The sequence below is a fragment of the Anthonomus grandis genome, chromosome 2 (genome assembly GCF_022605725.1).
Source record: "Anthonomus grandis grandis chromosome 2, icAntGran1.3, whole genome shotgun sequence".
Lineage (NCBI taxonomy): Eukaryota > Metazoa > Arthropoda > Insecta > Coleoptera > Curculionidae > Anthonomus > Anthonomus grandis.
The window spans coordinates 32822429-32839814 of NC_065547.1; the positions used below are offsets into that span (position 1 = coordinate 32822429).

General features: G+C 33.1%; 1 protein-coding gene and 1 long non-coding RNA gene across 5 annotated transcripts in view; one reads left to right on the forward strand and one right to left on the reverse strand.

The window, feature by feature from the left end:
• The window catches only part of LOC126746552 (uncharacterized), a 68141-nt gene extending 55033 nt beyond the window's left edge, over positions 1–13108 (reverse strand). Inside the window, exon 1 of the long non-coding RNA XR_007663926.1 lies at positions 13029–13108. This is a non-coding gene — a long non-coding RNA (uncharacterized LOC126746552). The remainder of the gene's footprint in view (positions 1–13028) is intronic.
• Positions 1–17386, forward strand: part of LOC126746511 (neurexin-1) — a 336936-nt gene that overhangs the window by 90675 nt on the left and 228875 nt on the right. The gene's annotated exons all lie outside the window — the stretch shown is intronic.

Genomic DNA, 17386 nt, shown 5'->3' on the forward strand with positions numbered 1-17386 from the left:
CAAAGACCTACAACAGAATGGATATCCAAAGAAGTTAATAAGTAGGACCATCCAAAGGACGCGTCCAAATCAAATCAGAGACGAGGCCACCACGACAACTAGACTTCTACCCATACCTTACATTAGGGGTACATCGGAACAAATCCGACGCATTGCCAGCAAGTACAATATTAGAACTGCCTTTAGATCTAACACCACTATCAGAAGCGTGGTTTCAAAGACCAAACCAGATGGCATGGTGGATACCAAAAATTGCGTCTACCGGATCCCATGTGAGTGCGGTGACTCATACATAGGTGAAACGAAGCGCCCCCTAGAAATCAGAGCGAAGGAACATCGCAGCTGGACCCAAAGAGGAGAGGTTTCCAAATCCGGGATAGCAGAGCACGCGTGGCATAATGGACACAATATCCATTGGTCAGAAGCCAAGATTCTGCACAAGGAACAGCACTGGCGGAAGAGGAAGTTCGTAGAGGCAGCTTTCATTTCACAGAATCAGAGGATCTTCAGCCAGCCAAGCGTCGATATACCCAACATCTGGAAGCCTCTACTCTCAGGACAGTGTAGGATCTAGAGAGACGCGTGTCCTTCCCCCCCTCCAACTCTTTTTCACGGATGACTTTCCCACCCTTCCCTCCCCTTCCACATCGCTGCACACATCTAGTATATAAGCCTATAGAATAGTAGTTTGCTGTCAGTTTACACTTGATAACGGTTGGAGATACTTACCAACCGAAACGTCGTGTTACAATAAATAAATAAGACAATGCAAGTCCGACAAGATGTTTTCGCCATAACTTTGGGATGTAGTCTGGCAGGTTAAGGTAACACTTTAGAGTGATAAGTGGCAGCGCAACTAAGGAAAATACAATTTATAGGTAAGATATTTGCATATATTCTTGGTATTAGAATTATCTAAGACATTTTTAAAGTTATTGATAGTTGAACTAATAACAACGCATTTTCTTCGTAGTCAAAGAAGAGTTTCTTGTAATAACTTTAATTGCATTTAAATAATGATAGCAAAATAAAAACGTCTGTTCTATCTTTATAATGTCATGAAAAAAAAGTGACAAACAATATGAAGTGACAGCCGATAGAGTAATCAAACTAGATCAGGACCCTTATTTTTGAGCTTTAGGGAGTAAAACTACTGATAAAATGATCACTTTTCTTTGTCAGGCAACTTAATTTATACTGCAATAAAAAGAGTCAGCAAACCATTATATTACGTTATTTACGCCCTATAATTAGAGAAATGGAGAATCAGACCTGAAAGTTATAAAGAACGACATAAAATACCTAGAATAATAACAACAATCTGGAAAACAAAAGGAGTTATTAGAATAAAATAAAGTATTAGTGCGTAAAATAACATTATTTCATATGACAAAATAAATAACCTCCAGAGGTTTAAAAAACAAGAAAAAGAAGGACATCAAAAAAGTTGAAAAAGAAGTACGGGATCGAAATGTCGTATCTGAAAAATTAAATTGGAAGACATAACAAATGCCTTTAAAAGCCTGAACTAAAATTATGTCGAATTTCTAAAATACATTTAAAAACAAAAATGACGCTAAATGCATGAAATATTATTGCATCAATAAGAAATTATTTCAAATGACTGAAAATTGGAAAATGAAATTCTAAGAACGAATCCTAATATCTAACGAATAAAATTATTTAATAAAAATCATCTTAATGCAGTAGTTCTGATATTAAAGCAATAATAGCTGATGATATAAAAGCAAATATTCATGCAATAATAAATAGAAATATAAAAAAAATGTTTTTCCAGTTTACCTGATTTACCTTGATCGCCACTCCCTTTTTTACGGGAAATCTGCATAGACGAATTATTTCATAGTGATCGTCAATGACCTGGGACCAAAATAGAAAATCAAGGCAAAATAGTTGGTTAAAAAAACACTTCAGAAGATTCTACTTTAATTCACTTTTCACTCACGTCAAGAACCATCAATAAAATGTAATTTTCTTACGCAAGCCTAAAAGTGGATTGAATTTTTTTTCTGTTTCTACCGCATTTCACCCTCCAGGCATATCATGTATCACTTAGAAAAGTCATTTTTCTTATGTAGTGAAACTCTGTACAGGCGAAGAAGTTCATTTTATAGGGATTGTTGAGAATCTATGGAACTAAGATGGAGAATTTGGACTAAAAGTGGGTTGAAAGTAAATTGTTTAAGTTTCTGCCTCATTTCACTCTTCATGTATATCATAAATCACCTGGAAAATTTAATTTTCTTACGTCCTAGTTGACAAGGGAAATCATTGTATAGCGATCGTTAATGATCTATGTGGCTGAGATAGAGAACCAGGACAAAAAGTGGCTTAGAAGTCCACTTTTTTAGTTTTTACCGCATTTACTTTTCCTTTTAATTTTCTTACGCAGTGATACTTTCTATAACCTAACTAATAACTCTACAGAGGAAGAAGATCGTTCATCATCTGTAGGACTTAGATAGAGAATCATCACAAAAAGTGAATTAAAAGTCACCACATCGTTTTCATTTTAGTTAGACATTTGGCAGTTCGAATTGGTCATCTATGTGAATAATGACAAATGACTTTGACGGAAAGACTATTCTCTCTTTGGTCATTGTTCTAAGATTTTAAGCGAACATTAAGACAGAGCTATTGCTCTCTTATATAGATTTGTTACCTTTGTGTTAATGGTTATCTTCATTTTTCAACTGCCTTTTATAGTTTGTAAGGTGAACGAAAGCCTTAAAACGTAAATTCTTCTATATTGTACTATGCAGGATTTCAATTTGAAAATTTTCAATGCAAATATCTCTGAAACTACAAAAAATAGAAAAAAGCATTTTGGTACAAATATTATACAGTTAGGTAGCAAAAAACCACCATATTTTGGTTAAAGGGTGAGTCATATCTTGTGCCCGATGTACCCACAACCCCAAAATTTTAAATGGCAGCATTCCTTTTGGGATACATTAATTAAAAGTCTATTGGAGCAGTTCCAACATACTGCAATCCAACTTTTTAATTTTGTTTAGCCCAAAATGGAAAAAAATATTTGCATCTAATTAAATAAAATAAAAACAGAATATATTTTATTTAACTTCTACCTTTCTTTGACCCTCTACAAAATATAGGAAATATTCTTGTGCAGGTCAATACCAGTCCAAAAGACCTTAAATTTATGGTATCACAAAAGAAGTGGTGTCATTTAAAATTTTGAGGTTAAGCTGCTTAGTAAGGGATCACCCTATAACCAAAATATGGTGGTTGTAGTTTCCCCTACCTGTATAAAATGTGCACTAAATTGCGCTTTTCTAACTCATTTAGTTTCAGAGATATTTGCATTGAAAGTTTTCAAATTAACACCCTATATGTGATTAAGTTGAGCTCAGGGCTCCTATCTTTTTTCCTTTTAACGGCAAAAATTATCTTCTCACTAATAATGGTGTAGATATATTTACTATTAAGCTGAACAATATTTTTTCTACAATTTTTTTTACAATCTATTAAATTTCACTTATTCTTGTTTTAGGGGATATTTGCCTGTTAAAAATTTAATGATAATAATAACAAATGATTTTGACAGAAAGACGTGTTCTCACAAATCCACTTCCGTAAACTCCCTTTATTCCCTAAAACCTAAAATAATGTGAGATAGGATCGAAGCGTGAAAATAAAGGATTTTCCAATAGAAAACTATATCGTTGATGTTGTTCTCGAACTATTTTTCCGGCTTACGAAAAACAAAAAGCTTTTCCCTGTTGTCCTATCGATATATGCGAGAGAGTGCATTTCCAAATCGAGTAAAATGTTTTTTTTAATCCCAACTCTCAGTTAATCTCTTGTTAAAAAGTAGTCGATACGAGGGGCGCGTTTAAAGGGCGCCCATTGTATAAAAGTTCTTTTACGCGGCCGCTTGAACCTTTTGTCTCCGCACCCGCCCTCTCCTCCCCACGTTCATTGTCTGGGCGGTGGATTTTTTTCACTTGACTCCCTTTTCCTCCCTTGAAACCTTCAGTGTGCATAAAACAGCACCTGCATAAGATTTACCTTCATTGCGACAAAAAGTCGTTATCTTGTGCGAGTTCGGTCGGGCGGTTTTCCACAGGGGGGCCATCAGTCACAAAACCGCCGCTTTTAGCGGCACCAAGTGGGCCTTCGGGGGCCATTTTTTAAAACCGTCCCGGGGCCATCATCGAATTCGCTTGCTTCTGGGCCAATTTGTTTTCTTGCATTTTCTTCTATTCGCCGCCTGCATGAATAACAGATTTTAATGCATTATGCATGCAGCTTGGCCATATGATATAATAATATTCGCTATTTTGTTTATACATCTGTCAGTTCAACTGTCGTCTTATGATCTTACTGCCATCATTCTAATTAGATCTTTAGATAGATAGCGATAATAGCTTATACTGAAGTATTACAGATACTGGATACTTTATTTTCGCACAAGAACGTAAAAGAATATCGACCTATTAAAATGCGAATATCATGGAAAGAGTCTAGATAAAAGAAGTCTAGATAATTTGTTTTAGATCTCAAACAACTATTAGTATCAATATCTTTTATGGTTTTTCAAGATAACTGGACTTGAATGGGAGTCAAGCACTCACAGTGAGTTTATCAGCCATAACTCTAATAATGCTGAATAACCTGAAAAGCTCTAGATAAAATGTTTTGGCCTTTAATTAAAGATTCTAGATCAATACTGTCTGAATTAATTGCAATTAAGTTTATGTCAATATCTCCTGTAGTTTTCAAGATACATGAAATCAAACTGAAGTCAAACGTTCAAAAGGTTAAACTGCTGAATAACTTAAAACGTTCTGGATAATTTGCTTTGAACCTTAACTAAAGATTCAAGATAAATACTGTCTTAGTTAACTGCTTAAGACATTAAAAGGCTAGAATTATCATTGCCGTGGAACTATGGGCAGTTTTTTTGCTTGCAACATCTCTGATGTAGTGATGCCAAATGCTTATGTAGAAATGAAAAAAAAAATACTTTATTATATTATCATAAAAATTTGTCAGTTATCTTGACAGGCACAAAATAAGGCTACTGTTCCTTTTTAATAAAATATGAAGCATTTTTTTATTAGAATTTGATAAGATACTCTATAAAGTCAATAGTCAATAGTCAAAGTTAAATGAATACAGATTGTAATAAGGGTCTTAGGTTAGGGGTTCTTTTGTAGGCCATTAAAATAAAATCCTAAAACAACTTATCTACATCGATTATTGATCCTATCTGCTTATTACAATATTAACTGTGTCTCGACCGGACATCTCGCACTTGCTTACTTTGCAAAATTGCATAAATTGATAAATATAACAATTACCTTAGCAAAGTAATTAGTTATATCTATATACCGAATGATTTTTATTTAGATTACTATATTATATAACGTATATTAAAGAAAAAGGCAATCGCAACGTCGCTCGATTGCAATGTTGATTACAACGACACAAGTAATCTTTACCAGTGACGTCGTTAAAAATATTTACATCATAAATATTTATTAATAATAGATTATGCTTTAAATTATAAACAATATTATTGTTTATGAACTCTTTATGCTTTTTTTAACGTCCTTCATTAGAGTAAAGGTACCTATCTAATCAAAAGCATTTTTATGGAAATTAAATATTTTATAATTATTATAGATTTCTTAATAAGTTTTTATTTAGGTTTATTTCTCTTTCTTCCTTTCTTCCTTTACCTCTGACTCCCTATTCTTCCTTTATGATGCCGGTTCTCCCTTGATATGATGTTCTGAATGTATCGGCATTTACTTGTGAAAAGATCGGCTTGAATCGCCTTTTTTCCATGGTGCGGCACAAACGGCATCAGTTTTTACCATCGTAGCAGCTCACAAAAGCACTCAAATGAGACGTTTTTCCCTTTTCAACCAAAACCTAAGGAAAAATCACAGAACTTGTGCAAAAATATGTCACAAATGCCGCATATAAACGCAAAGCCGGTTGACAAGATGACATTTCGCAACATGATATCAGCTTCTGCTTGCGGTGTTGCCATTACAATTTTTTTAGAAGCGGTTTTAGAAATAAGAATGCTAATAATGTTTGTTTTGCTTTGAATATCTTATTTTTGCGCTAAGAATAAGATATACCTAATTTTACTTTTCATTTTTAATCCAAAATTTAATATCAAACTAATTTATAATTAAATTAACATTACTATAATTGTTAATATATAGCTGAAAATTTCCTCTTTTCAAAATGTGTGTAAACTTGACAACAGAGAATTGGTGAACATGTTTGTAAACAAAACACCCCCGTTAGCCCTGAGCACATGTTGAACTCAAACAAAGTTCTTGTTTACTAATTCTAATCTTTCAATGTTCTAAGGTTAACTGTATTTGAGTTTATATCAATATTTTCTGTTGATTTTAAGATACATGGGGTCAAATGGAAGCCAAACGCTCAAAACCAAGTTCGTTAGTTATGACTGAAAAAGTGCTGAATAACTTGGAAAGTTCTGGATAAATCGTGTTGGGGTATTATTAAAGGCTTAAGATCAACAGTGTTTTAATCAAAATAATTGAGTTTATGTCAATATCTTCTTTGGTTATCAAGATAGGTCCGTTTAAATGGAAGCGCAATGTTCAAAGCATAAGGTGACTTAGTTAGGCGTGACTGTATAAATTCTAAATAACGTGAAAAGTTCTGGATACATTTTCTTGGCCCTTTATCAAAGTTTCTAGATTAATACTGTCTTAATAAACTGTAATTGAATTTATATATATATATCTATAGTTTTCAAGATACACAAGGTCAACTGGAAGCCAAATTGTTCAAAGCATAAACTGAGTTAATCAGGAAATATTGTAAAAATGCTCAATAACTTAGAAAGTTCTGGATAAATTGTTTTGGAACTTAATTAAGTATTCTAGACAAACCATATATTAATAAACTGCCATTGAGTTTATATCATTATCTTGTGTGGTTTTCAAGATAGATAGTCATGAAAACCACGAGGTTAAATGGAAGACAAGCTGTCCAAGTTTAAACTGAGTTGGTCAGTTATGACTGTAGAAATGCTGAGTAAAAGTTCGGAATACGTTTTTTTGGACCTTAAATAAAAATTATTGGAAATTATTCTCTTAATAACAATTAGTTTAATGTAATTTTTTGTAGTTTTTAAGATAATAGGGCAGCCGGAATATCATTTGTCATTTGGCTTAAAAGAATTTATATTTTGGGGTGTACCCATAGAGAAAGAGAGAGTAGAGAGACGTCAAATGATCGCACATTTCACACACTTTATTTTTGACACTTGACAATTAATAGTTTCAATAGCTAGAAAGGGCAACACCGAACAACAACTTGATATTAATAGCTGATTTTGACAGTCATACCTGTCAATGTTCTCACTTTTAAGTCTGTTGCTTGAACTTTTTTCATGACTCACGTTTTATATTTTTCCCATTCTCATAAGTTTTGGGTTCTTTCAATTTTAAACTGTAATATTAGCGCTCTACTAGTATTATCCAAATATATTCGAATCTAATGAAATATAAATATTAGTTTATTTTATAAGATCTTTATTTATTCAAAAATCTTCAATTTGTTTTTTTTTATTAAAGTTCTTTTCCTTAGCAGTTTTCTCTTGCTGTTTGGTATGGAGGTTTATGTGTTTTCACTTTCATGACCAGAAGTAAATCCACAAGTGAGAAGAAACTTGTGAAAATGCTATTGTGTGAAAAAAATGTCGCATTATATTCAAGGCTCGTAAGGAGACAATACCTTTATGTCTCTGACCTTTTGGTTTATAGTATTTATCCTGCAAACTATAGGAAATATAGAAAAAGGTTATAATTTAGACCAATCTTTGCATTTGAAACCATATTTTAATCCTCTTGAACAAAACCTCAACTGATTTTAATACTCATGTTTTGAAATAAATTGGAAATTTTAATCGATTTTTTTCTCACAATCATTTAATTTTATCAGCTGATAGTTTGGTTTTCTTTTTTTGAAGATTTATATATTATGAGCCTATGAGCAGCAATAAAAAATGTATATATTTTCAAAAGGCGAAATTTCAGATGATAAAACCTGAAAAATATTAAAATCTAGCAAAAATAAAGATGAAAAAACTGTATTTCTTTTTAATGTGCTCGGAAAGACTTAAAAATTCGTTTTGCTATAATATGCACATATTTTTTCTAAATATAGCCTTTCTATTATCTTTAATAATTTGCAAGATATATTGGTCATGAATGTATAGTACCTGCAAGCCTTAAATTTAAATCTCTCGCATTAAACTGAATCGGAATATTCTGTTTTTCTTGACATACCTCAGTCGGCATTGTAACTACCTGCAATATCCATTATCAATATTTATATCTCAGATAATTCGAATGGCTGTAAAGGGTGCGCTATAGTCGCGTCGGAAACGCGACATGTGATAACTTCTCATCTTATTTTACTTTCTGTATGTCCTGCTGTACCCGTTAGGACTCATGACGTCATGCAAAGGTGAGTTTAATCAAATAACTCATTACTGCAAGGAGTCTCCTGCATTGAATCACATTGTCACTATCAAATGACAAATGATTTAAGCTCTAAAGTAATGTAAAGTGCTTTGTTTTATTTCATATTTAATTTTTGACGGATTTGTCCAGTTCATTTTGCAGTTTGAGATTAATTTCTTACTGCAAGGAGTCATTCGTATTTTCAGTTAGGTTGAATTATCACTGCCACTTGTTATTTAGTTTAAATTGACAGACGGTTCGGGCAATAAAGTCACGATACGCCTTTGAAGGTTATGTATAATGTCTTTCTTATGAACTATTATTGTTGAATTTTAATATAACAGGGTCTATTCGCAGGAAAATTTGCAGTTTAATGCATTATATAAAGTCATTTTTTACTGCAATAAGCCTTGTATTTTAAAACATTCTGATTGTCATTTGTCATTAAAATATATTAAATATTTTATGAGGTTGTGTAAACTACTTTTTAGGTTAGGCGTCTGACATTTCAATCAATTGACAGGCTTTATTTTTAAAACTTGTGTAACTTTTACACGTAACTGTAATAAGATGATCGACTGTCAATATCAACCAGGTTGATAGAGATTTTCAGTCCATAATCCCTGTCATTTGTAAATATTGCTTTTCATTTGTCATAAAATCTGACGCAAATATAATACTACATTGTCTCTCCTCTATAAAATATAAATTTTCTACAAAGGTAAAAGAAGTTATATGAGGTGGAAAGCGACCACGATAACCCCAGTAAAAATAATCATAAAACGGCATCGTAACGGTTATTCCTTTTACAGCTTTATACTTATCACGAACAGGAGTCATTCCTTTAATTGGTTCCAGGCACGGAACTGTTGTGATCGACTTTTACCATTTTTATATTTTTTATTTATAAACATATTATACGTGAAGAATAATGAACTTTTACTGCCGTCGACCATTTTAAAATTCCACTCGCTCTGTTTAATGGAAAGAAGTCGCGTTATTGTCAAATGGCTCATGAAATAATGGACCTGTCGACGTGGGATGATTTATTGGCTGCTCACGTGGAAACGATCAATTCGCTCTATTTAGTTCTACACGGCGGGAAAAGAGACAATTTCCAGAGTCCCATTATTGTTCTCCTTTAAAATTATGTCCACTGCGATAAAACACGAAGAGGAGGAGAAACTTAATCCATTGTCGTCACTTAACAAGCGATTGCTTCTACTCGTGCTAAGTGCTCTTTTACGTTAGTCGGGATAAGAAATAAAACAACCATTTTATACGCGAGATACAATCGAGATTGGAGAGTTTAGTGTAAAGCAATTACAAGAGTAACGCTAATCACTATCTTCCATATATTGCGATGACCTTATAAGATCTGATAGCATCAATCATATTAGACAAGTGATAAGGTTGTTAATATTTAATTATTTATGTGGCGTCACTTGTGCTCTCTTAGGTGTAGATGCCATAGCCAGGCATGTGACAAGTGGCAGACAATTATAGGTTTTGTGGGACAGAAAGCAAATCCTAGTTTTTTTCAGTATTATATGATATTCATACTAATTGACATGTCAAATCGATGAATATTTTGGTCAAAACTTAAACATATCACTTTTGCTTTTTAAGATATCATGACCTAAGAAGCGCATAATAAGACACTTGCACAAGACTCTTTTCAGTAATGAATTGATCTGTCCAAAACATTTTGTATGAAGTAGTTAACAGCAACCCAATGTTGAATCATCACCAAATAGATCTGTAAAGGTTAAATTTTGTCATTTAATATATTCATGACATGATGACCAGATGCAGAATTTGATAGAGGGGTTTCGTAAACCAAAATCAAAGCAGGCTTAAAATCCAGTTAAGTTGTGTGCCTTCTCTGCTTGCAAAAAAAATAATAAAATGAGCTAATCTGAAGTGTCAAACAAAAAACTTACCTGAACACGATTTTTCACGAAATTTGGTTAAGAAGTTAAACTAGTTAGTTAAGCTATATTACTTTCATATTAGTTAGAAAAATCTTACTTATAGAACCTTTCAAAAGATATCGTGACTTTATTGATCAGATCATTTGGCACATTAATGACAAATGACTTTGACAATACAACCTAAAGGATAAAAGACTCCTCTCACAATAATTATTGAATCTGTAAAAACCATTTGGTCTGAACCAACGAATTTTAAGGTTATATTAAGCTGTAATCAGTTTAATAAAAATATATATGAATTATAAAATATCAAATTTTATAATTCATCACTATGACTTGATGATTTCGAAGATATGTCGTCACAGTGGTGGCCTTTAAAAAAATAGTACATAAGTTCCACTATCATTAGCCTGACATCTCGTTCGACTTCTACGTTCCCCTTTACCCAAATGTTAACATTTTATTGTAACGGAATTTATGAATGAGAAAATCAAAACTTACGAAATCACCTGATTTAGTTGTCAAGCTCTAACTTATGTGCCCCCTTTGTCTGTCAAAAATAACCAATTCATATATATGTATACTTATATATATTGTATATATATGTATACTTAACTTACATAACCTTTTAAAAGATTCCGAGACCTTACAGCTCAAGCAATCTGTAATTTTTTAGGAGAGTTGAGAAGTTTCACTTACTGGGGGGATTCTTCGGAGTAATAATTGTACATGTCAAATCCGTATAGAATGATCGAGTAAGCATTTTAAGCTCAATCCACATAAACCTAGAGCTTTTCAGATTGTAAATGAATTAGGGAATAAGGAGGGCAAATATTACCAGATCAGCTGATTTTGCTGTCAAGGTTTAAGTGTCCTCTCTGCCTGCCAGCAAAAATTAAATCATATATACATGGTGTTATTAATGTTAAGTCATTTATTTTAATTGCTATTTTAATAACGAAAAGTTATTCAAATTCCTTAGGAATTAGGTATAGGAGATACGGGCATTATATTGATTAAATAACAGCGGACGTGGACTATTAGTAGGTTGCTAGCAAATGACATATTATGTTGCGTTCTGAATTTTCGTTCACTCGTTGGCATAAGCGAAAAATTTTCCAGAGTATAACAATATCAATAATATTTACAATAATTTATTATATCAATTTAATTTCTTTTGTTAAAATTGAGTAATCTATAATGTTCGAAGTGTAAATATAAGGTTTAATGTGTTAAAGCTAGCAAATAGTTATTGAAATAGAGAATCTTGTACAATCAAAGAGTTTTCACGGTTTACTGAAGTTTTAGTAGCTGCCTTACCAGCTGTGAACGATGGCAGACTTTACATAAAATTATTTGATAGAAAAATACAAAAAGCTCTTGCTGTTTCTAATCAATAATATAATGCAACCATGGTTATTGATCATAAAATTCTGGACTCAGGTCTTTAAGGGTGGGTTAAAAACATTTTACATGCAAAGAATAAGATTAGGCATTTAGGCAATACTTTTAGGCTTAAATGTCTTGCCAATAATTGAAATTTAGGCAGTATACATGTGGATAACTGTACAGCTATTGCTTGCGTTAACAAGATGAAAAATTGCCAGCACTTGAGGATCAATAGTTTGTCCCGAGAGACCTGAAGCTAAGCTGAAAAAAGAGATCTATTTGTTTGCATCATATACTTTATCCAATCTCAACTCTTAACAAAGCTGATTTAGTATCAATGTAAATTTCTTCAGAAACAGAATGGGAGTCAGGAGATACATTTTCATTTAAATTCAGGAAGTAATCCTAGCGTTGACTTGTTTGCATCTGCAAAACTAATGCTTAAAGGCAATAGTTGATTTTACAGTGTCATGGTCAAAGCTTTTATGCCTTTTCACCATTCTCGTTACGTTTGCTACGAGGCAATTTGCCAGCACGATTTGTTTATAACAATAAGTCTAAAACTATTAACAATATTTAAGACTTGAAATGCACGATGTCACCTCACCTGTAGTGCATTCGGCATCATCCGGCCTGGTTACCGGCGTGTATAGGATGAGTTACCATCGGCAACTTAAAACCTAATCGAACACTCATAACACACATAAAAATCATGCTTATGCCAGGATTCGAATCTGAGACCACACGATGGCCTCGTGAAAGTCGTGAAAACTTGCCTATGGTATTACCGGAGTGGGCCCTTATCTTTATTTTTTCGCTAAAACTTTAAATTATTATGAGGTTATGGCTTCTAGCTTAAGTGACCTCTCTATCTGTCAAAAATAACCAAAACATGTATACTTTCCTTACATCATTTTTGTAAACTTAATTGCACTTTTCTTAGGGAAACTGCAGTTATTTGAGGGACTCTTTGCAGTAACAATTGTATCTGTTAAATTCGTATTGAATGATGTCATGAATCATAGCATGTGGCTAAGCCTAAACCAAATTAACAAGCAAATGTCAAAATCTTATTATAAATTAATTAATAAATGAGATAAGCAAACATTACTAAATCGGCTGATTTAGTTTTCAAGGCTCTAACTTAAATGCCGTCTCTGTTTGTTAAAAATACCTAAGCTAAAATATTTTTATTTACATATCCTCTGCAAAATTCTGTGGTCTTATTTTATGAATCGTAGCATTTTTTAATTACGTAGATAAACCAGTCAAATGTCAAAATCTCATAATGATTAAATTATGAAATTAGAACGTCAACTATTATCAAATCAGCTGATGTCAAGATCAGCTTCAAGACTACATCAGCTGGTAGTCAGGGGTGTGTTGAAAAAAAAATGCTTGGACCCGTCGATTTTTATTTCAAGTTGTGCATTTTTGTACGTGAAGTTTGTATATACAGGGTTGCGCAATTTCGCGTGGAATTCTACGTATGTTTCATGCATCATGTCCTATACCTAAAGTCAACAATTATCGAAAAAAAGACGATTTATGCAACAAATAAAAAAAGAACAAAAATTAAGTTAAATGTTCAAAATGGTTGCAATTCACGGTTTGACAATATCCAAGGTGATCAATAAAGTCTCGTTGCACATTTTCAATCATTTCCGGAGTTATGGCGCGCACTTCTCTGCGACTTCTCTCTTTTAGGTCGTCTAGACTATTTGGCCTATTAACAAATACCTTCGACTTGAGGTAACCCCACAAAAAAAAGTCCATTGATGTTAGGTCAGGCGACCTAGCAGGCCATTCGATGGGTCCTCTCCTTCCTATCCACCGATTGGGAAAGGTTTCATCCAAAAATGTACGCACAGTGGCAGCATAGTGCGGAGGAGCGCTATCTTGCTGGAAAATTAGTTCTTCGTCAGGATAGTCTGGGTCCAATGGATTTGGAAATAAAGCTAGTAATGCTGGAACTAATTCAAATTGGAAAAAATCGAGATACACTTGTCCCGTTAAAGTCTGTTCAAAGAAAAAGGGACCTATTGCTCTTCCTCGCACTATTCCACACCAGACATTTAGTTTTTGAGGTTACAGGGTGTTTACCTCCATCATCCAATGCGGATTTTCTATTGCCCAATATCGACAATTTTGTCTGTTAATACTACCATTCAAACAGAACGTGGCTTCATCGGAAAAAATAATATTTGTTACTAAATTATTATTTAGATTGCACATGTTTTTGTAAGCGTTCACAAAACTCATTTCACCAATCGAAATCGTCATCAAATAACTCTTGCACAGGAATAACTTTGTAGGGGTGATATTAATTTGTGCTTTTTAACTAATCGGTGAACTATAGATTTCGCCATGTGTAAATTTGCCCCAATCTGCGACAGAGGAGTGCCTGGATTTTCTTCCAAAGAAAGCGAAACGTCAAGTTGTTCATTTTCATCTCGAGCAGGACGACCAGATTTCGGCAGATCTCTAACATGACCGAATTCTCTAAATTTAGCCTCTATTCTACTCACTACCTTTTGACATATCGGAGGATGATCAGGATGGATTTCATTGAATGTATGAGCAGCTTCTCTTTGAGTACGTGTTCTATCACCAAACCCAACCATGCACAGAATTTCTATTTTTTCTCGTTCCGTTAACTTTACCATTGTGAAAACCGCAACTTTGCTCGTACACTTCACACTTGATAATATCTGTTTGGCGTACAACTGTCATACAGTTTCTATGAAAATACACGGTCACCAGCCAACAAAAAAATACGAATGAATGGAATTTTGCTTTGTATAAAAATTCTCAGGGATAAGGTGACTCGTAAGGTGAACTTCAATAATAATCTTTGGTAGTCTTTTTTTCGATAACTGTTGACTTTAGGTATACGACATGATGCATGAAACATACGTAGAATTCCACGCGAAATTCAAAAGTGAAATAAATATTTCACTCAATATTTAGAGAGCCTTTAAAAAGATTTCGTGACCTTATAGCTTAGGTTATCTGTCATTTCTTAGTTCAAGTGACAAGTGACAGTTATTAAATTCTGGGACTTCATAGCCCAATTTATTATATCAGACATACTTCGGGGTCAACTTGTCCACAGAAATATTAATAAAAATAAGCAAGATATAAAAATAATAAAAAATATAACTACATAGAACATCTTAGAACATATATATGGTAGTGGCATGAATTTACGCCTCAATAAATGAACTTGTCAAATTCAAAATCGATTTAATTTTGCCTGCCAAAATCTCCCAATCACTTTTACTTTCTCTCTCAAACATATTTTTTAGGAAAATAATTACAGTTCTTTGTAAAAAGGAGAACGTGCATCTGTAAATAATGACTCGTTTTAAATTACTTCATCTATGGGCTCATAAGTCATAAATCTCCTCGATTATCATGAATTTTGTGTTCTCATGAATGATTTTATTAACCCAACTTTGTAACTAATCCACCAAAAATTTTACAAATAAAATGCGATAATAAAGAAGAGCAATTACCCGTCAACAATGGCGCGATACGCGACAAAAAAGAGTAATTTTTCCCGTGGCTTTTTTTGTGCTTGTGTATATCTTGTTTATTCGCAAATAAAAATGTCATAAAACAATAAAATGATTTTATTTATTGTTATATGTCAAAAGGGCATATAGTGACTATATTATAGTGACCTTATCAAAAAAATTTATGACAAGTGACAGTTGTTCTGACGCCATTTTTACGTTTTCAAATTCAACAATTAGAGAGCAACAAGATATAAAGATGCCCTGACTGCACAGACCGCGAAGATCGATATAAGGGCTAAGAGAGGCGAGGCGTGGTAGTTTCACTTGTGTTTCCCTAAATCGTGCCTCTCCAGTTAAAATATGCGAGAAATTCCAATTTAAATTGCTAAATTTACGCTCATCCCCTTGCGTCATAACTACGGAAATATTTATATTTTACCCTCGCACAAAGAGGAACTGGAGATATGCGGTTTATTTAACCTGCATACCTGCAATGTGTTTAAAATGCCGTGATTATTTTACTTTACTTTTATTTTTACTTTTTGCGGTTGGAGATATGTTACGTCTCTATGACGTCATGAAATTTAATTTACAAGAAACTTAGAATATGTTATAAAAATTTCGCAGATAGCATACAACATTTAATGGAAACTGTATCTGAGACTATCATAGATGTAAAGTTTTACCACAAGCCAAAAGTGTGTCTTTTGTGAGTCACACCAAAGGTTCCAACCATAGGACTCTGGGTTTGAGCCATATGGGTTGATTGGTTGGATGGATTGATAGGTTTGATGGATCGGACTATTATAGGCTGACTAAGGTGTATTGACATTTTTTACACAGACGAGTAGACCAGAAAATATGAAACGTATTGGCTCGAATTTCTTTTCTGATGAAAGCAGTATGGAATTACTCATCGTGTTAAATGTACAGAAACTCACTAGAAACTTTATAAAAGATTTATTAATCTTAAAAAAGGCAGAAAAATAATGAACATACAAAAACGTGAAAAAAACTAAAAACATAACCTCGGACTTCCACGTGTTTTTAATAGAGGCAGACCGATCGATATTTACTATGTTGTTGGTAGACAACACACTACGCACAAATACAGAATTGTATATAAATATCTACACACTTTCCCAATTCTGTAATACTAAAGAAAATGCAAACAGTAGTAAACAAATTAATAGACATTTGTAATAGTTAAAGAGTCTCTAAACTTAAACAAATTTTCCTTTGGACAGAGATTTGGTAAATATATCAGCTTGCTGATTCTCAGTTGAAACATAATTTAAAAAGACATTCTTCTTTAAAACATTATCTCGAACAAAATGATGTTTTACATCTATATGCTTGCTACTCTTGGATTCTAAGGTAGAGGCAATCTTTATGCACGATTGGTTATCCTCATGTATGTTAATAGGAAAAACACTTTGATGTAAAATCTCTGATAACATTTGCCCTAAAAACAAACTTTCCGCAATGCATGATGACAGAGATATACTGGGATTCGGCACTAGAGAGTGCTACAATATTTTGTTTATTACTTTTCCAGTATACAGGATTGTCACCAATTTTTATTACATACCCAGTAACGCTTTTTCGGTCATTTACGTCGTTTGCAAAATCGGAAAAAGCACTTACTTTGACTTTGAATCTTTTCACAAATTTTAAACCAAAAGTGTCTTTACTCTTAAGGTACCTCAGAACATGTTTTAAATAATTCCAATGTTCGACATTAAAGTTATTCTGGAATTGACTGAAGTATGTAATAGAAAAACTTAGATCTGGCCGTGTGCCTAACATAATGTACATTAAACAGCCTATTAATTCCCTGTATGGCACATTTACTGAGGCTTCTGTTTTTCCATTACATAACTTTAACTTTGGTTGCATAGGGATACAACTCGTTTTGCAGTTACTCATATTAAAGGTATGCAAAACCTTAGATATTAAATCCTTTTGAGATAATATATACAGTACATTTTCAACCTGATTTATCTCAAGATTTAAAAATATAATTCGATTATTT